Source organism: Corvus kubaryi, unplaced genomic scaffold, assembly GCF_017639235.1.
Source record: "Corvus kubaryi isolate FWS band 111438036 unplaced genomic scaffold, C.kubaryi_AGA036_p1.0 37256, whole genome shotgun sequence".
In the NCBI taxonomy this organism is placed as follows: domain Eukaryota; kingdom Metazoa; phylum Chordata; class Aves; order Passeriformes; family Corvidae; genus Corvus; species Corvus kubaryi.
The window spans coordinates 6,835,911-6,859,835 of NW_024581076.1; positions in this window are offsets into that span (position 1 = coordinate 6,835,911).

Below are 23,925 nucleotides of genomic sequence, written 5' to 3' on the forward strand. Positions count from 1 at the left end.
TTCCCTTATGGATAAGAACATTTATTGGCAAAAAAAGGGAACAGAATTGTGAAAATCAGCAGTATTTTTCATTTTGTCTGCTACAGAGACTGGTTATGTTTGGTGTATGCTAACATGCTCATGCTATCAGGAGTTTTGGCTGTATTTCCAAAACACACACCATCCAGTCATGTGCCATGTGAGATAGTCAGAAGGAACTCTCCTAGCCTTTAATATTCTATATCATAGCATTACTTTCCTACCAAATATCTGCATCCTGTTGAATACCAGGAATGCATCAGACCTCTAAAAGGAAGCCATGAGAGCTTTTAATGCTGCAAAATTGAAAATGGTACGCATCTTGATCTGCAAAGAAAAATCTGAAACTATTTGTAGTTACCCTTGCACAACTTCAATGTGATTGCTCAGATGCCAGCACTCCAGTGCTGAAACTCTTCTCAAAAGGCAACTGTAGCTTAGTGCTCAACACAGCTCCGGACTCCCAGGTTTATTTCCTTTTACTTCCTATAATCTGCAATGAGTCACAGTTAGGATCAGTACTTGTAATTCAAACTGCAGTGGTAGGTCATGACAGAATGTATCAGGGAGCACTAGAACTGAGAGGCAAATTAGGGCATGGAAGAGGATGCTCTGTTCGAGAAACCAAGGGAAAACACAAAATACTGCACTGAAGAAATAGGGAATGAGATAGGCAGATAGGTTGACAGCCTGAGGCTGGGATCCTATCTAGAATTGCAAGGCCAGGGAACTGAGGCAAACCTCTGTGCATGACCTGACACAGGTGGGAGCTTAATCTCTTGCCGTTAAAGACAGCGTTTGCCTTCAGTGTTGCTCATGGCAATATCCGGGCAAATTAACTTTAAGGTAGGTATTGGTTCTCCACTACCGAGCTTTTCTTACAAACTCCAGTTGGCTAAGAATATTAAAAACTGTCATAGCTGTGCCAGCAAGCCTGATGGTGCAAACATAACGGAGTGGAGGAAGAGGGGCTTAATGCAATCTGAAACAGTCATGCATTCTTTGTGATTGCCTGGGGATGACCTCATTATGCCACTAATGGAGTACGAGGAGTGATTACGAGATCATGTCGTTGCAGTGCCATCTGGTGACAAATACTGGAATTATCACTTTAATAGAACAATTCAAGTGGAAATAAACATCACAAACTTACAATAATAACATGTCTCTGGTTCCAGATGGACAGCACGACTTGGATTTCCTATTTTTAAACCTGGTGGGAAAGCCGCCTTTCTCTGTTCTCTTTTCTTAACACTAGCAGAATTCAGCAGCATCCTTTCATTATTTTTACATTCATTGAAATGTACATGAATCACATTTATAAAATCTGTACAACCTAACCTAATATGATTAGTAGTCACCTAAATTCATGCCATATTAATAGATTTTTTAATGTGACTGAAGACCTGTATTTTGGAATTATCCATGTTTGGCTAGGCAGTAGTATTCTTTGAAACAACATTGGTCTCAAGGAAACAAGGACAGAAAATATATGAAAATATATTTGTCTGTGAAGGTACTTGTCAGATGGACATTTAGGCTCAACAAAAGTTACCTGACTTTCTCCACTAATATAATCAATGCATACAATGCACTCCTTTTTGAATATTTTTAGCATATTGTCTTTACCTTTTCTGTAGAAGAGTGACAGTAAAGTACTAAGGCAAGCAGGAAGTCAGAGACTTAAGGAAGTATTCCCCAAATATATTCAGCCCTTAATTTATCTCTAAATGATTGTTTCATGTCCTGTCAGCACATCAGGCAGTAGAGCTTCACTTGGAGATCCCGTAGAATACAGTAGATGGCCAATGGTTGGGGTTTTTGTTCTCTTTTACTCCAAATCATCTCTTTTACAATCCGTAGCAAAATATATTTCTTGCATTTGATTATTTGTATCCTCTCCAATTAAGTTAATGCATTCTGTAAATTTTCTTACATGATTCTTATTTGTGCAGTATTTTTTTCTTTTGGTTTTCCTTTCAAATTGGGACATAAGGCTATTTCTCTGTGAATTGACGTACTCTTCCACAATGCCACTGGGGCTGAAAATGTTACTGTACATAGTCTGTACAGTGACTATGATCTGAAAAGGTATGAGACATTTCTCTGTGGTCTTTATTTTTGCTTTCCAGTTCCAGGATTGAATTTTGTACTTGTCAAGGGAAGAAATTTAAACTGAATTAGGAATGTGTGAACTCAGTTTCAGGAGTTTATCTAATACTTTTAACTAAACCTCTTGGATTTCACTCATATCTGTCAATCACTCTTACAGCTAGAGAAGAAATAGTATTTATAATCTTTGAGCATTTTCTACAGGTCAAAATATTTTACCATCCTGAAAACTCAATAACTTAAAATTTTTGCCTAACAAAAAATTAGGAAACAAAAAATGAATTGGAGTATTGTTTTGACACTTTTTAAAAATATTTAACTTTGATTTTTTAATTTTTAATTTTTTTTTAATTTTTAAATTTAAAAAAATTTTTTTTAAGATGGAATGTGGTTTGTCTGTAGTGTAGCACGCAGGAATTCAGGAACTGCCATATTAGAAAAACCTCAAGGCCTGTCTTATTCATTGTACTATTTTTGACAGGTATTTCGTGCCAAATGTTTAAGAGAAAAGTGTTGACCTGTCTCGGAAGTAAATGTAGGAAGCAGATGTACAGTTTTACTGTTTAAAAAAAAACAACAACAAAAGTAATGCAAAATATATAATCTCAAAGTTGATTAATTAAAATTGGTATCAGAAAATTAAGTCTAATTTCACGTTACATAACATGGCATTAAGATGTTTTGAACTTGCTAATAGTTGCTATCCAGTATTTGTCAATTCAGGCGCATGTGTAAAATTATACCACACATAGATCAGATGTCAAACATTTTTAGATTTTTTCCTCCCCAAAACTCTGGGTATCTAGTTTTTGTGAGTGTGGCCATGCCCAGCAGCACCACTTACACTGCTCTGTAGTCTCCATTCCATTTTTTCACCTGACATTTTTTACTGTCCCTGTCTTGTTTCTTACTGCAGGGTTTTTTTGACACATTACACTGCTGCTTATACAGCCACATGTGAATGGGATGGGGGAACTAATCCATCTGAAAGAATAAAAGGAGGGGGAGAAGAGGAGCAAGAGAAAGGATGTTTAAGCAAGCATTGGTGCTTAATAAATGTGGTATTACCATTCCAGCCTCATCTCAAACAGCACCTGTTGGAGGCTTCCTGTTACCTGAGGGAGGGAAGAAGCACTCCCTAAAGTACTAGCTCTTTCCATGTCTGGAATTTGGAGGTATCCACCTTCATGAACATGACAGAGTCTGTTCGTGTAAAAACCTCGCCTGAGGCATTTGAGGAGATCCTGCTACAGCCTAAAGTTTTTCTATCCCGATGCCAGTCATCTTTCAGGTAAGTTTCAGAACAGCTTTCCAGTACACTGTTCATCAAAGTGAACTTGAGCTGAAATTGTAGGCTGGAGTAAATGAGACCTGAGCATTTATTTTGTGCTCCCAGCTCATCTTTGGATGAGCTTCCTTTGGTCAAGGAAGTAGCTCAGCTACCAAGCAGGGAGTTGATGAATGTAACGCACTGAATCACGATAGTAAAATTAACAATAAAATTTTAGCAAAATTTTTAAATATAGACCCACTTTTTTTGCCCAAAGTTGTAGTCCAAAGTTGTGTGGTATAGTCCTGATATCTATATATATATCTTTCAGACCGCAATAAAGAAGGCCACAGGCTCCCCAGTTAATCTCTCAAACAAGCTCTAATCCCAGAGTAAATTCAAGGACAGTTTAGCTCATTCAGCAAACAAATAGAGTAAACTGCTGTACATGCCGGAAGGTCAGGCAGCCTTGCAGTGATACAGTGGTCTCAAAGAAAACCTCTTGCACTTAAAGACAACTCTCCTCCAACCAGACAGCTACTATTCCTGTTGGAATCTCCTTTAAGCCTAGTAGCAGGGAACTGCTGCCATGAGTGCTTCCCTGCACTAGTGACTGATTAGTTACAGGTTGGAATAAGCTGCTCCCACAGGTCCTGGTGGTGCTCCTCACACTGTATGACAGTTCCTGCACTGGTTAAATCTGTAGCGTTGCAAGATTGCTTTGTTGCTCAGCAATGAAGAAATCTGTTAGAAGTTGTACTTTCCCATACAGAAATTTAAGACATAACAACACACCTTACCAGTTTCTAGATGAGACACATATGTGAGATCCTGTTTGGTTTGGGTTGTGGTGGGTTGTCTTTTTTTTCCTGGTATATTTTTTCCCAATATTAAGGACTGTAAAGGGAATTAAAGAAGGGTTTCTGTTTGAATGTCAGACCAAAGGCAGATACTTGATGTGAACACATTTAACACATCATCGTGTGATGATAGGTCAATTTATTTAAGTCAGTATTTTAAAAAGCTAGAGGCTAAAATCAGTAGAAGCCTTAAGTACGTACTACCTTCCAAAATAAGGCCACAAGACATACAGCCTACCAATCTGTAGGCTGAGACATCTCATATCTGAGATATGATCCTCATCATATCCACCGAGGAAAATATTTACTTAGTTCACATGGGTAATGTAATGTAATAGGAATTAACTTTTAAGCACTCTGAAATCTCAAATGAAAGAAATTCTTCAAGTATAAATTCCCAAGATTATTAGTGTATTATCACACACAGAATCCCAGTTATGCTATGGCAGAAATGTGAGTAGGACAAATCCCCAAAGCAAGTGATGTTCATTAGATGTTCCAATTCTGAGAAAAATTGGGACACTGTGGTCATTTTTTTTTATAAGGCAAAGGACCAAATGTAGGAACAGGACCAGAAAGAAAAAAATGAACAACCTCAAAGCCAGATACCCATACGTTGACTCTGCAAATCTGCTCACATGATCATCTGGTGCTCACAGAGGCATCCTCCATGTAACCTACTTTGCCATGTACAAAGCAGACCACATGCAAACCCAGCAGCCCACAGTGTTTGCACAGTGGGACCCATGTGCCTGAGCCTAGCTAGGCTAGGAATGAATGCCTCTGTTGTATATATGGGAAATGGCATGACATTTGAAAAAACTGTGACGATGCAGAAGCACCTGGAACCCAGGGTCTTGGAATGTCCTGTGTCCAATTCCTCTAGATATAATCAGACCTGGAACTATAAGGTCACAAAAAGTCACTAATTCAGCTTTTTGCAGATGAACTTATTTGGTGGATACTCAATGGAGAACTGCAGCCAGAACACTTGAGATACTTTTTCTTAAACTAGCCCAGTTCTGACACACTATGCTGAGTGTGATGAATGCAGAACACAGTGAGGAGAGCATCCTCAGACATGTGCACACACTTTCTAAGACATGTCAGGCTTCAGCGAAGCCCTAAAATGGAGAGGCCAGTTTGATGGGAAGAGAGAATAGACTGCCTGGGGTCCAAGTGTGAAGGGATCTCTGAGCTATCTCTGAGCCTGTGTATAGAAAATAGGTCTGGTCAGAGAGGGTTGCTTATAATATCTCAATAACTTGATTACTTTTGCCTCAGCTCTCTGGGTCAAAAAATGTATTCTTTCTCAGTATTTCTCATGGCTCAAAAAAATATTAAGAAATAATCACCTCCTTGTGTTTATTTTTACTTTTGCTTTCTTATTTAACCAGTTGGGATCTTTATATGATTTAGTCCTGAACTAGGTCACCTAAACTTGGCTGGTGGCCACACTTAGGCAAGGTACTACCGTGCATTGCAGTGGAATGTAAGTGGTTTTGCACTGGGAAGAATTTGAGCACAGGCAAAATTGGCCATACAGACAGCTGCAAGACAGAATATGAGAAGTTGAGACCTGGAATGCTGTTAATCAATTTTGAACCATCAGGGACTAAACTGACTAGCTTTGATTAGCTTTGGTTTGGTAACCAGTTGACTGAGTAGAGAACAGATTCCCTATTTTCAATTAAGAATAGAAAAAGAACAACGAAGATTATGTTTGAATTTATAGAAGATAAGGCAAAGGAGACTTCCTGCTATAATAAGACAAAAAGACCTGGTATTAGGTACACACAATTAAGCATTTGGTGAGTACAACCATCTCTTTCTTACACTGAAAAATAGCAACCTTTCCAAGCTGCATTGTTATACGGGTAATATAAGGAAGCTACAGATACAGGTCAATAATAGGAACAAAAAGGAAAATAACTGGAGAACAGTGACATCCAGCGCACCCATCAAGACAAATAAAGCCAAGTCTAGAACACAGACAATGGAAAACCAAATGCAACATAATCTGCCTTTATGTGGAAGGAAAGAAGAAAGAAGATGTGTGAGCAATGTGAGGAACCAGGATGTGCCAAACGACAGAATAAGTGCATTGACAGGATGAAAATCTTCATTCAACAGCATGGAAACATCACCATCACTGCTTCATGCTTCTGCTGTTCATGGGAGATGCCTGAGAGAGAGGCTTGGATGGTGGGGAGATGGCTGGTCAAAATATCAAAATACACTGAGGGCTGAAGCTATTATCTCTGGCATGGGTTACACACTAGTACCCTCCACACCATTCACTTCAGTGAATGTTCCCATAAAAGACAGAAGGATGAACAGTGTTAAAAGGAAAAAATGCTTCAATCAGCACAAAAATTGGCTGTGAGTGAGCAGCAGTGCGAGCTGGGAGAAGGAGCTGGGTTATGCAAACCGCAAGAGATCTAGCTGCACTTGCCAGGTTGAAGTGGAAATTTCTTTCATGTGTGAAAACCACACATTTTTTGTTATGTATATGGCAATTCTCTCCTTTATACTACATCCCTATAGCCTCACATACCACTGCATATCTCTTATCCTCATCCCTCATCTTTTAGCAAATATGCTACTATAGGTTGCCTTTTAAAATACTTACTTAGCGCCAATAGTCAACCTCCCTGCTGAATTACTCTATTTTCTGCTGTAACTGAAGGCTTAGCAGAGGCGGTAGATAAAGTCACCAGTGAGGAACCTAATGAATAATTAATCCCTTCCACAATGCCAGCACATCCTGTTCTTCCTGAGAGTGCGGGCTGATTTGTTCTGCCATTTTCTAGGCCCGTGCTGTTGTTCCTGGTGGACTGAGGTCACTGCCCTGGCACATGGGCAGGCCCAGCCCACCCACCGGCCACAGAACTGTCAAAATAGAGGCCTGGGGGCAACAGTGGCTTCATTCCCTTTGAGAAGTATGGGAATTGGATGCTATTTTTAGAGAGGGCTGGTGCACTGTGGCTTTGTCCTCTGCAGAGGGCGCTGCTTCGCCTCTGGGAGTACTGGGAAACGGTCCTTGAGGGAGCACAGCCCCGTACGGGATGCGGGAAGAATGCAGTGCTGGAGGTCCCAGTGGTTTTCAACAGTGCAGGAGTCTGAACGATCCACCTCGTTTCCATATTAGGACAAAAGTCAGGAGTCTAAGGCTACACATTGTATAGATAAGTTCCAACACAATCAGTTTTAACTTGTAGACTAAGTAATCGATTTACACAATCCTGTAACTGATTCGTACTCAAAAAGCATTTAAGTACTCAGACACATCTTCTTTATATATATAGTAAAGAGGTTCAGTCTACACTGATCCATCTGTTCATGCCTGGAAGTGTCAGGGCTGAGAACTGTCTCCCAAGACATCTTGGCCCTCTTCTGCCAACAGGACTGAGCATCGCTTACCTTAATGGTGACTTGGCCAGGATTCCCCCTGGTGTATTTACTCTCACAAGACACTTATCCAACGGGCAATACATTTGAAAGATAATAATGTCATAAGAATGAGTACATTCTTTTTCAATTTATTCTTTCTTCTGGGTCATATTCTCCATATCTTCAACAGAGGAGTTGTTGTCATCCCTGCCCATCCATTGTTGCCTTGTGATACCTGGTATCTCAGTAGCTATGAGAATGTTACTCTGAAAAATTGGTGGTGGACATGGCTGTAAGACTACACATGATACTGGCTAGAAATTTATATTGTTTAGTAAGACAGCAGTTGCCAGAATATGTAGGCTGAAAAATGCTGGGTTTAATTTAAAACTTTATTGCCAGATTTCACACTTTATACTTAGCAAAAACTGTTTCTTGCCAAGTGAACTTTCAGAAGACCATACTGTGCAAAATGGGTGAAAAATACACATAAATCTGTGAACATAGACTGCAGTCTGTCCAGTGTGAATGTTTAACCTAGAGAGGAGTTGCCTGCAAGAAGCACTGTATTTACTGTTATAAAACATTCTTTTTGTATTTCAAAATCACTCCAGGGAAGCCTATCCCAGCATCCTCAGATGCAAATCATTTTGAGAGTGTGATAAAGGTTTTGGTTAATCAAGAATTAAAAATATATATTCCATATTCTGGTATGAATCTGCTACTTCTTCCAACAGATATGTTTGAGGATCAGAGGAATAAATGGTACAAAAAGGAAAACTGAGCACATTGTAGAAATGTAGAAAAAGGTTACATTATACAAAGGAGTGCAGTAAGGACATCAAAGGTAGCTCTTATTCTTTCTCTAAACTTGTGGAAAGCAATAGAACTGCAAAACTTGCTCTCTGGGTAGCTTTAAATGAATGGGTGAATGGCATAGAGAGATCAAGCTTGAATGAAGTCTTCAGTGAAAAAATACCTTCAGAGATTACAGAAGCCTTCTTGATATGCAAAGTTATTTGATGTAGAATGACAGGAATTACAGTAAAAAGTGGTTTGGAAATCATCACTACGCAGTCAGCTAGTTGTGCTGCACAGTGAAATAATGATGAAGGAAGAACATTCATCAGCCTGCTTTTTCTTGGAGACTGGAGCTACTGTTGATGTTTTTGTAGGAGTATGTGTCCTGCCTTTGCATTTGTCTTGATTCAGCAAGTTTAAAGATCTGTATGGAACTGGTCACAACTGTCTACCTACCTACAAAGACACCCTGGTACATGTACCTAGTATCCCAAATACCAGGTGTTCCAGACAATTTATTTTTTAAAGTGATACATTTCTTCTTAGTTAAACAATTACAAATCCATTTCTACTCACCTTCCAGATACTGACTGTGAGTAACTGTAAAGTAAAAAGTAACTGTGGTTACTTAATTGACTGCTAAGTGGCAGAATATTATAGTTTCATTTACTCAGCTGAAGCTGGTGCATGTCTCCCAATTTTGTGATTATTTCTCTAGAATCCTGTTTTTTTACTGTAGTCAAATATGCAATCTAATTGGTTCAATCTTACCTATAGAAAATGTACTGTATTGTCAGAACAATTAAGCTTTCATCTTAAAACTTCTGGTTTTATTCCTGTATTTTTTATTTTAGTAAATTTGTTTGACTTGAAAAGTTGGGCAGACTAGTTCTGAATTCCAGATGATGGAGAAAAAATCCTAATGCTGTGCAGCACTGATATGTGTTTTAAAATTGCTTCAACCCAAAATATTCAAGTTATATAGCCACAAGTGTAATAGCCAAATACCTAGTAGTATCTAGATCCACTAGTTCAGAAGGACCTATTTCTAGCTTGTCTTCTACCCTTAAAAGTCCTGGGAAAAATAATGAAAGGGATGTTTTACCTAAACAGAGGTGTAATTAAATAAAACTATATGTAATTATAATGAGTGCATGAAGCATCCTGGTCATTCATTGAAGTATTTCCCTGGACCAGGAGAAGCCTTAGATCTTGTTCCAAATTTGTGCATAGTGGATCACTTTTCACTTCGGATTTAATACAGATCAAGCATGAATAAAACACTGAATTTCCATCACACTACTATAGCACTTGATACAGCCTCTTTTATAATGGCTGTCATTTTTCATACAGTCTATAGGAGGCCAAAGTATGCTTCATTCTGCAAGGAGTCAAAAGTAGCTTGATAATAACCTGATCCAACATCAAATCTTCTAGGACAGAGTCAACCTTCACATTTTTACACACACTTGAAGTTTTGGAGTGGGTTTGTGTGAGCTCAGGAGTTTGCATCACCTGGCTTCAATGTTTGTGATCCAATACTCTGGTCCTCAAAGTGGAGAATCACGACAAGATACCACAAGAATGACAAGCCAAGGATGGATCACCTCCTGTCTAGTGAGACTGGGAATAAGAGGGGAAGGTTGTCCAAAGATAACTAAAGATTAATACCTTGTTTAAAATTACACCCATGAGAGGAACCTGACATGATAATGTCAGATTGCCTCTATAGTGAACAGTTGGAGCATGTGCAGAAACGCATTGGTCAAGCTGACCAATGAGCAAGTTTTGTGCAACTTTTTTTTTGCCTGCAAACTCTCCAGAGGTGCCAACTTCAGGAAGCCTAGCACCTCTTTCTGTGCAGAATGTCTTTAAAGGTCAGAAGGTGAGTCTGGGCTCTCTGTGTCCATTGACAGTCAAGCAGTGGAAGCATGTCTTCAAAATTCACCTACTGGATTTAATTTGGACGGTTTGGTTTGGTTTTAATTAAAGCACCCGAGTAACAATTTTGGCTGTACTGTATAAAGATTGAGAAAGATTAAAGAAACCAGAATGCTTCTGAGCAAGTGCACTGTGAAAATTACTTAAATAGGGACAGTTTCAAGTAAATTTTCCTTCTCATAATAGAATGTGTTACATGGAAAGTTCATTATTTATTCTTAGGGTGCAAGGGAAGTTTGGTGTGGTAACTCATTGTATAGTTATATTATAGCTCCTTTAAAACTGTCGGTTTTCTAATGGAAATTTGAATTAGTGTCTTTTATCCATATTTATTTTTCTAAATGCATACTTTGATTTTGGGCAACAGTAATTAACAGCTGCCAGTAAGTTCATTAGGAACTATCAGGTGTCACATTTAAAAATCAGTTGATTATTCAATTCTTAGCCCAACAAATAACGTGATAGAAAATCTACCTGATCCGAATAAAGCATTCTAGAGTTCTTCTGGAACATTGAGAGCTAACTTTATCTAGGGTATGATTAAAGCATAGATATTATATCCCAGTGCCTGCTGTATACCTCCTGCAAAAATGTTCTAAAAAAACCCTTGGATGTGTATTTAAAACTTAAAAAGCAAATTTCCAGTCATGTGGTTCTGAAGGAAATACTGCAATCATAAATTAGGTGTAACTGACTGAGGGTGTGTCGTTTCTAAGCCTAAATAAGAAATGTGAGCTGTGAGAGGAAACAACCACTTAGTGAAAGAGCTGTGTGAACAAAAGAATTCACAGATTACTTCTTTCAGACTAAAGCACATGAATAGCTTGGCTACAGAGGAGTACTATCTATGCATACCCCTTCCTGCTCCTGCTTCTGCTCTGAAGGGAGATGGGGATTCCTATAGTCACTTCATTGTTCCTGAGTGGAGTCATTCCCTGAGGCCTGTCTGGGAGTAGATAACAGGGTGCTCAGGCACATGTGTGATTCTTGGGTGTGACCTTTTGGGGCCAGGAGTTAGACTTCAATGATTCTTTTTAGTCCCTTCCAATTCAGGATGTTCTAGAAGGCAGCTCCTGTCACCACTACGCCAGCAGAGAACCCACAGCAAAGCTGGAATCCCCTGTCATGATATATCTGAGTCCATAGACTGCTTCAAGGGCTAGGAGATGATGCCCCAGAAATTTATGGATGTTGCACTGGGATTTATCAGACAGGTCTTTTCGGCTGAGAACTTGCTGACCCCCACTGTAGCATAAGAAGGATTAGGGAATCTGCTGAGTCTTTGCAGTATAAAAATTTACAGGATGATGAGGATATCTTAAAATAAACAGAACCCCTGACAATTCATGCTTAGTATAAGCACTCATGAATCTTCAGTCTTCACCTGATGTTTAGAAGATGAACACCCCCTTTCCTCACTTCTCCACTTAAATATGACTGTGTCTAAAGACCTTTAAATCCCAAAACATGATTCAAATTATCATAAAATTGGAGTAACAGATCGTGTTATTTTTCAGGGAACTAGAATGGGGTAAAACCTGTTGTTAAATGACATAGATAAGGAAACAAGCAAAGGCTTATTTTTCCTATGAGCTGCAGATGGTAGAGGGACATCTTATGCTGAAGATCTCAGGACAAAGAATAAAGGAAATATGTATGGGTGTTACCACTGTGGGAACCTATCACAGACCAGCAACCCGAAAGTTGTAACTAATTGTGGGCATGTAGGCAAGTGGTTAAGAGCAACTATTTGATAATAATGTAGATTATTAATTAGGCTTGTTATTTGTTGGGAAAAGAACACAATGGGACACAGACTGTCCAGTTTTTCATGCAGCAGGAGAAAGCACCTTGAAGGAATCTTCTACAATATACATTTTTAACCAACTGAGGAACTGGTTTAAAATGTGAGATTAGGAGAAAACCTAGGAAGGAGGAAATAGAAAATAGGAATTCAAGATCTTTGGGAAGTAAAAGCAGGCAGAAATTGTGGGCAAGCTACCAGTTCCTCAATAATGTATGTACACAAATGTGAACTGTTTCATTGTGTAGGAAAGACAGTAACTGTACAAAGAGACCAACCTGGTTAAACCATTAGTTCTTCTTAAACAAGGAAACACAGAGAAAGTGCAAAATAGGTCAAATTACCAAGGAAGAAAGAAAAATATATAGCATAAATATAAAGGTACAAAAATCAGAGAGGCCAAGACACACCAAAAAAATTTAAATACATTAGCAATACCAAGCTAAGAAAATAATTAGCCCACTGATCAATACACAAGAATGTTATTAACAGATCTGAGAGTTCAATGCCTTTTTTGTGCATCAGCTTCTACCATCAAGATCAGTTGCAATCAGAGGGTAGCACAAGACCCATAGCTAAAGGACCAAGTATTCAGCCAAGAATAAGCACGAGTAGATTAGAAAATACTTTGAATTTTGAACTCTCAAACTGTCTGCACCTAAGAAACCTCTGTCTAGGATATAGGTGAAGTAGTTAGCAGCTAGCTTTGACAAATTCTAAAAAGTAATGAGAGATTAGAAAAGGGAAAACATTTAAAATGGGGAAAGATAAATCAGGAAATGATAAACCAGTCTTTTCCTGTAAAAATACTGGAACAAACGACTTGTAAGAATCAGAAAGAACAAAAGTTACAGCCAGCATAAAACAAATCATAGCAAGGTAGCTCAATTATTTTCTGTGCCAGATTAACTGGTTTTATAGATGAAGAGCTGGTTGATGTTTTGTATACTGACTTAAGTAATGGGTTTGATATTCCTGTATGTGAGAGCCTAATAAATAACCTGGAGAAAGACGACCTGAATGAAACTACTGTAATGCAAAACTGTACTAATAGAGTTGTTATTGACTGTCTGGACAGCATACACGCTGGACTCCTGCAGGGCCAGGGTTCAGTATTCTTCACTATTTCAAAAACTACCTGAGTAGTTAAATAGAAACTTCAACTTTGCACAGAAATGGAAGAGATTTTAGCTGTGTTTAGTCAGGATTAGAATTCAAAAAAGTAAATCAGAGAAATTATCTGGAGACTCATCTAATGCAATGCCATGTTCAATTAGTGGCTCTGAACAAGATCATGTATCAACTAGAAAGAGTCCAGAGAAAACCAAAATAATGACTAGAGCTGTAGAAAGTAAGGACTGAAAGAAATTAGGAATATAGTCTGTTTATATTTGTTCTGAAAAAGCAAGAAATATTCAAATTGGATGATAGAGAAAATTTTTTTCAGGAAAATTAATCCACAAACACCAGAGGTTTATGTCCAAAAAAGAGACAGAGGAGTCCTGTTATTTAATTTGAATAAAGGGAGAGGCCATGGGGCATTCCCCTGGGGTCTCTCAAATTTTTGGAGGGCGCAGCCTCCTATTTATCCTAATTTCCCGACTGCATTTCCCTCTCTCTTTCCCCATTGGCTGAGGTACTTGAGAGGTACAGGCTTCCCGATTTGCTTAATACAGACTCCCTTCTAATGTATACCCCCCCCCCCCATTTTTCTTTTCCTATGGAATTTATGGCTCCTTCCATTGCTTCTTTCATCTCTCAGCATCCATCTTTACCTATCAGCAAACCCACAGTTTGTTTGTAAAGACAAATCCCTCTCACTCCTTTCATCAATCACTGTGATGCCTTAGATTTTAACTTTCATATTTTTCAAATCCTGTACTGCCTAGTGTGTTGCTCTAAAGTTCCTTGTAGCCTGTTAACTTCTGCTCTCTCATGCTAGGTAGACATAACAAAGCCTCCCCAGGCCTGCTCTCCAAGGACACTCAGACCATCCTAGGCCCAAAAGTATAAACCAAAAGCTTCAAAAAAGGGGGGGCAAGCTTGGGGAAATTACATCATTAACTGAAGCTTTAATTGGAGAATTAACCCTGATATGCAAATGAACCAAACTTATAAAAGTGTGAAGAACTCGTGACCTGTCATCCATCTTGGGGTCCATTTTGGCAGTAGCCTCTGGCTCCCCAGGGTGTACCTTTGAAGGCCCTTCAAATAAATACTTACCTTTATTCCCTTATTCTTGTCTAGTCTCTGTTTATAGATAGCCTCTCAAGGCATCAAGTGGAATTCCTCCCATTGTTTCTTTGACCTCTCAGTATCTAGCTTTTACCTATCAGCAGACCCATGGTTTGTTTGTAAAGACAAATCTCTCTTATTCCTTTCACTTTTGAATGTTGAAGGTGTTGCAATTAATGAGGCTGTAGAGGTTGTTTAAAACCAAGCTAACTTAAGTTTTAAAGAGCGGGTTGGGAATGATAAAGATATAATTCATTTTGCATTGGGTTACAGCAATGGGCTACATGACCTTGAGAGATCTCTTTCAGCCTTAACATTCCATATCTTCTTCACAACCTAATTAGTTCTATGAGATTTCAGCTTAGTGAAGCAGAGGATGGGATCAGTCTCTGTCCTAATTACTCCACCTTTCCAAATGCTTCCAAAATATCTTTTTTTGGGGGGTTTTTTTGTTTTTTTTGCAACATGAAAGCTGCTTGTTCTGATGATTTAGCTGTAACTATTCAGTCATAACATTTATTTTCAGTATCCTTCTGTACATTAAGGATTAGGACATCCCGGTGAGGTCTTAATTTAAGTCCTACAAAGGGTAGTGCCAGAGTGCCTTTCTACAGACAGAAGATTATTGTGTTGGTAACTAGCTTGAGCTAGCTAGCTTAATACCATGCAGGAATGGAGCACAGATTGCTTTCTCAAATGGCTGAATGAATCATTTCACTAATCCATTCATGGCAGGAGGGTAAGAGGCTGATGTGTCACTTTGATACCATTTCCTCAAAAAGCAGCTGGAACTATTCATATGTGAACTGAGCCATTGTAACTTATTGTCTGTTCAGAGAATTCTTCTTTGTGGGCCTTATTACTTTCACAATTTACAGTTCATTCCATAGAATACTTAAACATTATTTTAGACCTTTTGCACCTAAAGATACAGCACAGTAGTTGAAATGGAATTAATTATTCATTCTCTGATCAGTATCTGAAAAGTGCCAGAATATTTGTCTGATGTTCTAAACAGAGCTGGTACGGCATACTGTCACATGCTGACCCATTCTGGTCACTCAATGTGAACAGCCTGCTGCAGAGTAATTAGCCATTCCCAAAGGTGCGAGACAGTTTCTTTTACACGCATTGCTGTTGTCATTCTCCTTGACTTTATAATTTCTATTTGCAGAAGATACTACACTACCTCTGTAATGAGTGTCATTTTTACTACTCACAGAGGTAAGTTTGCCAGGAATAACTGTTCTGGTACTTCACACTATCTTTGGTACATTCTAAACTGTAATTTTAAGCAAATAAAGATGGAGTACGGTTTGGTTTTTTTTCCTCAACATAATAACATCTATGTTAGCCATCACTATCACACTTTTGATTTCATATTGCACCTCTTTGTTTCCACAGGATTCCATTTGTGCCATACACAACAGATGAATCACTTCTAGTTGTGTATCTTGATAATCTCACCTGCCATCACTGATACAAAGGTGAGAAGTCCACTTTCCGCTGCTCATTACTTTTTATCTCTTTATTATCAAGTGTTTGAAAACATTTGTTTCTCTAATGGGACACTTGCTATTTTAGGTATTCCTTTTTGCAATTACAAAGAAGGGTAGAAAGTCTGTGTTGAACCCCTCCCAACTTCTCACCCAGTCTCACATTAGCACCCCTGCTGAGGTGGACTCTTTTTATGAAGTGGTGGATAAAAGAGCCCATCTGGATGCAGCTGTCACTCTACAAAGGAGCTGTCTCCAACACTGAAAATTAAAATTTGTAGATGTTAGGTATAGGTGAAGTAAGATGCTTTCCTGGTGACACCTGGTGATACTGGTGACACTTCTGTTCTCAGAACTTTTCAATGTAAACATGGTTGTGTTCTACACAGGTAAGAGTTAAAAATATAAAAGCCTTCAATATCGTCTTAAGATATTTTAAAATATTACTTTTCTTGTCTCTAGAGGAGGATGACAAGTTATATGCAAATATGTACTATGATATTAAAGCACCATTTCAGATTACAAAAATGTAAGGGCAACTGAAAACTTTGGTCTGCTGCAACCAACTCAGTTTTTCTCTACTGTATAATGTTTCATTTGAATGTAGCTGTTCTGACCGAGTGTTAAGTAATGGAGCTGCTTCAATGACTAAAATTCCCAGAAACAAACTTTAGCAAATCATACTATATAGTCAAAGTGTCTAAAACCAGATTTTCATTATGGAATTAACCTTTCAAGTGGTATTCACAGAATCACAAAATAGGTAACGTTGAAAGGGACCACAGTGGGTCATCTGGGGCAACCTCTCTGCTCAAGCAGGGTCATCCTAGAGCACGTGGCACAGGATTGTTCTTGAATATCTGCAGTGAGGGAGGCTTCGCAACTGCTCTGAGCAATCTGTTCCAGGGCTTGGTCACATGCACAGTAAAAAAGTTCTTCCTCATATTCAGGTGGAAATATTGCCATAAGTCCACAGCAGAATTTCTACTTTGTTTGGTTTTAAACTCTTTACTCTGTTCCCTCTAAAACCATGCTCAGCTGCAAAATACATTGTGGAGCTGAGAGGTGCTGTTGCTCACTTGTGCCACTGAGAAATCCAAGTAGCATCAATGTGCTAAGGCTCACATCCTATTGTATCCTCCAGTGAAATTGCCCCGGGAGTTACTTTCTGGGCTAAACAGCTCCGTAGCTGGTTGCATCAAGTCCTGACAAGTGGACAATTTAGCAGCTGATCCTAGAGCTTTGCCTCTGCTTTTAAGGACATCTAGCCCATACATTTCATGAGCATTGCAATTCTTTGCTGCTCTTTGCATTTTAGTTGTAATCATGCTCCTGGCTTTTGTTATTGAGTCCTTACTGGTATTCTTGAGATTTGCTTTCTGCTCCTGTATTGTTTCCCCTGCCATGCCATTAGTGGCACTTGTTCTTGACCAAATCACGCCAGCCCTCTGCATGCACGAGAACTTTCTTTGGTTCTTTTTAGCTTTGTCAGTGGACATACACTTGACTGACTACTTAATGTGTTAAATCCCTTGACAGTTCTGTCTTCCTGAGTTAAGCATCTTATTTACAATGAAAACCTGTGGGTTTTGCTGTGACCTGTTTGCATGTTCTATTGCTTGTTGGGAAATAGTAGATGGAAATATTTTCAGCTGTTAATATACATACGATTTTAAGTGTTTTAATTTCAAAATTCTGCTTTCAATATCCATTGACTTTGGCTAGACTAAACTTGGAACAATGCTTATGAATAGCCAGTAAGGAAAAATACGCAGTATTTCAGGCAAAGGAAGTTGATCTCAGGACCGTATTATTAATCTTGCATATAAAATGAGTACTGTCCAAGCACTTAACTTCTACGTTTCTTTCTCTATAATGCAAAATACACTGAATTAGCAATATTGTGTTCCTGCACAAAAGTCCTGTGCTATGCAGAAATTTCATACTGATGTTTTCTAAAAGGTTAGCTAATTCCATTTTTCTCTGGAGTATTTTTTAAAATTATGAACATGGTTGAATATTTCACGATCACTTATTATCAAATAATTCCTTCATTTTATAGCAAAGAAGAGTAATCAAAGAGTAATCATGGTTTCCTTGGCCAATGCCAAGCGTACAAGAAAATCACTACCTCAGCTGGTCTACAACTGAGAATATTCAGTACATCAGCTTCTAAGTGACAATTGGAAAGTGAGAACACTAAAACAGGAAAATGCCGTAATTTCTCTCTATTTTTTTTTACATGAATCACATTTAGTCTGAAATTTAAAAGTGATCATTACTTGAGAAGCACCTACTTTAGAGTTTTTAGAACTGAGGGAATTGGGAGGGGTAGCAATTCTGTGAAGCTTCTGAACCCACCTCTGAGTCAGTGAAAGAAAGAAAATTAAACCACTTTGAACTTCTATTCCATACACCAAGAAATGTTTATTACAGAAGTGCACATCTTACAATAAAAAAAAAAGGTTTTGACATTAATTTCATTTGTGTCATATAAATTCCTGTTTACCTCTCTGCTTCTAGTTCTAGTAAAATAGTTTCATTTTAATTCCGAAATCACCACATTGTATTTATACATTTACTGTGATTATGATATTCACAGTAGTGGCAGACTTCATACAGAACTGCAGTGAATTCTTAATGCACCCATTAATCCATACAAAAATGTCTGAATCAGATTATTTTGTCTAGCAAATTTAGACATTGACAACAATGTAATTAAGTTAAAATATCTGTTTGAATTTGCATCTAGGTAACTGTAAAGAAAATTAAGCCTCTTGCTGTTTGTTGTTGGAGGAAAATTAGAATTAAGAAATGCAACCCAGTTCAGGAGAAATAACTGGTCAACTGTTTAACTGCTCTTTGTAAATAAACCACAAGTTTTTCCTGCTATGTTTATATTAGAATTTAATCATGCTTGAAAAGCTCCAAAATTAGTAATTGCTACAAACAACAAAACAAACAACACAAAGCTGCTTAGAGGAAAATACAATACCTCTGTTTAGTCAGTGGGTTTCCCTACAATTTTGGGTGTTGATTTGTTTCCTCCAGAACAAAAACTGGTAATGAAGTCAGTTATTTCTTGACACAATCCTACTTACTTCCAAAGAAATAAAAAGATACATATTCTAAGGAATATACAAAAAATTTAATTTTTCTTTTATAGCAGAAGAACAAGAAAGTGATGGTAAGTCTTCTTTAGCAGTTCTACATTCTGAATTTTTCTACTATTCCTTGATGTGCCATCTACTTATGATAATCACATCTAAATAAAAAGTAACATGATACTCATCAGTCTTCCTCTGAAGAACTGATTAGACCATATGTATTTCAAGTGTCACAGGACATTTTTCCATTTGTCTTCTTAATTCTAGCTAAACTACCTGGGCCCTATTATTGAAAAAAGGATATCCAGGATGGCTTTACTTACAGAAGGCCAGGAAGGGCTGTTGTCTCTCCTCTGCTGATTCTAGTATAGACCCTTGGGTGCCTAAACAACATAGAATGAAGACTTTCTCTGAACTAATTCTCATGTGAGTAATAGTACAACTTTTAGGGGGAAAAAAAATCTTAAAACATTTGTAGTGATGAAGAATCCATACCAAGTCTTGAAAAGTAGTTCCAGTGCAGCCTGCGTCTTTTTTTTTTTTTTGTTCTATTACATCTGACCTCCACATTTAGGCAAGGAGCAAGGTACTCTGGTACTACCAAATATAAGTTTCCTGTAGGAGAAATGTTAAGTAAAGTCAGGATTTGTAGAAAGCTAAAATCACCTGAGCTTCTCAGTACCACGGTGTCACTACAGATTGGCTTCATGACATTGGGTGTTTAGAATTAGTAAGCATCAACTACCCTGAACAGCCAGTGGTCACTTCAGTATTAGTCCACAACTTTGCCAAGTACAGCTGTAATATAACTTCCTACCACCTCTTAATATTTTATTCTTTTTAAATTTAAGGATTGTAATGATCCTCTTGCCTACAAGACAGTGCTGAAGCATCATATTTCACTGTGACCCAGTTGGGAGTAGCCAGAATAGAGCACCTGGACTCTAAAGATGGTAAAATTTCTTCCAGCTGATGAGTTTGCATGTAGAAATATTAAAATGTCTATTTATTCCTTGCACTCTCTTACTAAATGATTATATCATTTTATGTGAAGGACATGTTCACAGATTAACAGCATTAACTAAGTGGCCCACAGTCAAAACCAACGAAGACCTCCAGTTGCATTTTATAAATGTCTTACTGGATCACATGTGCTACTCTTGTATACAGTGGAAAGTGACTTCTCATCTCTTACGTTTGGGTCCCCACAAAAGTTAAAGCAAGAGTTTCTGTAAATTATGCCATCATAAATTTTGCTGCTGTTATCAGTGGCCAATCATGTATAGCGCAAGAAAACTCTGAAACTCATTTCTTTCCCATTCCCAGATTGTATGAAATACATGATTACATTAATTTTTGCTCTCTGATTCCCTAGTAATCTCCTGATGAATAGCTCTTCATAATGGAGATTTTCCACTAATTATCTCCAGCCATTTTACACTGTGTGTTGTTGAAGAGTATCTTTGTAGAGCAATTTCCAGCCTAGGATCTTTCCTCATAGGTGTGTTCACAGTTTTACTTGTTCCACGCTTTTACTTCTGTTTTACCAACATAACTAGAGAGTGAGTCTCATACCCAATTTCTTCAATCAGTAAAATGTGTCTGTTGACACTTATCCATTAAATTAAATTAAATTAAATTAAATTAAATTAAAGGTCTATATACTATATAAAGGTCTCTATACTGCAGAGAGTTAAAATCTGTGGCATTTGGCATTGTTATAAAGGGATTTATCAGAAACAATATTTTAAGTTCAGATGAAACTTTCTCCTGTAGGTTGTAAGCTTGTAAGCTTCCTCTTTCATGTGCTACATCAAGGTTCTACCTCCTCCTGAGACTGAGGGGAGACCTTCTCATGGTGCCGATCTCTTCTCTCTGGTGATCAGTGATAGAACCGAAGGGCACAGCATGAAGCTGTGTCAGGGAAGGTTTGGGCTGGACATAAGGAAAAGGTTCTTCACCCAGAGTGTGGTTGGGCACTAGAGGTTCTCCATGGAAGTGGTCACAGCGCCAAGCCTGACACAGTCAAATAATTGTTTGAACAATGCTCCCAGGCACATAGCATGATTCTTGGGGTTGTCCTGTGCAGAGTTACTGCAGTAAGTATATGAAATTTGGCAGAAAATAAACCCCCTTGCATTCCAACTAGTCCTTAGAGATCAGAGAGGCTTGGTGCAGCTGAGCTTAATTTCTCATTTATGACCAATTAGTCACTGAAGTCTGGTTGCATTCAGTAAGAACATTCACAAATCATAGATTCAGGAATAATGTAGTTTACCAATTCAACACTATAAGTCTGGTCACATTGAATAAGAACTTTCAAAATCACAGCTTCACAAATAGCATAGTTTACTGAAGTAATAGGTTATAGATTCTAGTTAGATTGCTGATAACTGCACTAGACCTGCAAAATATAAGTGCATACCTCTGTGTACAAGTGTTCCCAGGTAAGCTCCAACACAGAGACACAAATCTTAACGCAGAGTTATGCCTGCCTTGGGGAGGGGAGATGAGCAAGCCCATCGATTTGTCTGCAGAGTGGGGTTGTGTTCTTGTCCTCCTATAGTGGAGGAGTTCAAATATCAATTTTATACTTGGACAAATGGGTGAATGACTGTAGTCAAAAATCATTGGCTGCCTGTTGCTGCCATCATAGATGTGGGGTAGGGGGACATCTGTTTTCTTATCTTTGTATTGGTAGGTGTGGTTTTTAATATGTAAACAAGGATAATGAGGGTGTTGATTACCTTCATCAAACTGAGCTACCTAACTTGTGGCTGAAAAAAGGCAGCACTGTGGAACTTCAGTATGCTCCTCCATACGTCTGGGGCAGCAGTGGCAGCCATCAGACCTTCACCAGATCTTTATTCCCGTTATTGTCTCCTCAGAGGAATAGATCTGAACCAAGGCTTGCTGTGCACGGTGAAGGGGCAGTGAGGCTGAGGGCTGGCACAGAGACGTGGGTGCTTTTCTGCACCTCACTGAGACAACACTGGGCTGTGGGCCCTCTGCTTCAGCCCAGACACCATTCAGTTGTTAATCCTTGCTCAAGCTCAGGTGCAAGATGAACAAGTGGCTTAGCTTGTGGTTTTGCTGAATCAGCCTCATCAATTCTCCACCATCTCACAGCATCTCTCTATTCTGACATAACCAGCCAGTCCTTTTTCCACCAAGGCCAGGAGTTGGACTTGATGATTCTTGTGGGTCCCTTCCAACTCAAGATATTCTATGATTCTATTCTGTGATTCTGTGATTCCTTGTCTAGCAGTTAATTGGTATCTAATTGAGAAACAAGCCACCTACCTCAGTGGATCAACTGTTCTCCAGCAGAACAGTGACTTTGGGCTGGGTGGGTTGTTTTGATAATATGGTCAAGGTTGGGCATCTTGAAATCCCAAATCTTTAAAATGTAACATAATGTTAACCAAAAGCCATGGGACAGAGCTCATAGAAATCCACAAAAATGTCCTGTTTGTTCCAAAAGAAACCTTGAAACCAATGTATTTAATGACTATGATCCATGGCAATTACGCAACCTGTTGTTTCCTACCTCTCTCCCTCCTGATTTCTATTTGCTGACCTATATTTGCAAAAGTGATAAGATGGAGGCTGAGAGAATATTTGGAAGGTATCACTCTATTGCTGTCTTCTGCTGTTCTCTAGATGTCCACCACTGGCCACTGTGAGAGATGGGATCTTGGGCTAAACAAACCTTTGGTTTGACTGCTTTTATGTTTTTATGTTCCCGTAAGTTTGAAAAGTCTCTGTTTGCACAAGTTAGCTTATGACTGATAAATTCTTAAATTACATACATACTGATATGCTCCAGTCTGAGGTCCAAACTCTGTCATTATTCCTGAACAGCTTGCCACAATGCCAAGAACTGAGAGCAGTGAAACGGCACTGGAACACATAAATGTCAGAAGATATGCTTGAAGCGACTGAATGATTACTGAGATAAGGAAAGAGTGGGAGCTGGAACAACATTTCAAAGAGACAGGAGACTATTATATAAGCCTCAAATGTGCCAGGATGTGCATCTTCAAACTGGAAGTTAAGACGTGAGAAAATGGAAGACTGAGACATGGGCTGCAGGGCAGGTAGTGATGGAGAAGAAAAAGGAATGTATGGTCCTTTTGAATGCAGCTCAGGATCCAGGATTCCTGAGTTACCTGGTAAAGAGACAACCTCTCCCAAATGATCGAGCTGCACAGAATTTATGGATTATATTTTTCTCCTGCTTTCATTTGCTATTAGCTTATGTCACCAGAATTTGTTCTACACACTTGTGAGTTTTGAACTTTTTGGAGGAGCCCCAGAGATATAAATTTGCTTCAACAAGACAGAATTTCTGATGGTTGTTTTTCTGGATTAGTTAACTCCTAAAAGTAATTTGGAAAGTTTTAAGAATACAGACATTAAAACATTCAAAAAATAGAGAGCACTCAAACTCATGTTACTTGTGAAAACTTAATTCAAACTCCTGGAAAACACAGTCTCTTATCTGCGAGATCACATTCTGTTTGTACCACAGGCCATTCCTCACTTATTTCAGTACACAGGACATCTAGTGTTCAGAGTAAGAAGATGTGAAGTAGCCTGCTGATTGTATGACTCTCTGTATTTATCTTTTCTAGTACAAAAGCTACAGAGTACAGTGACTGAGGCACCTGATTTCATTAAGGAAAAGTTGTGTTCTTTGGACAGAAGAATATCTCCTGAACAACTGGATTATCTCCTTGTCTTGTTTCAATAGATCCTGTGTGAGGCTGAAGCTCATTAATTCAGTTTTGGGACAGGCGATGAGAAATAAGTATTTTTCATTTTCTGGGCAGCCAGCCTCATGCTGTGAAGACTTCTCAACTGCAAACAAAGTTGACGTCAGATG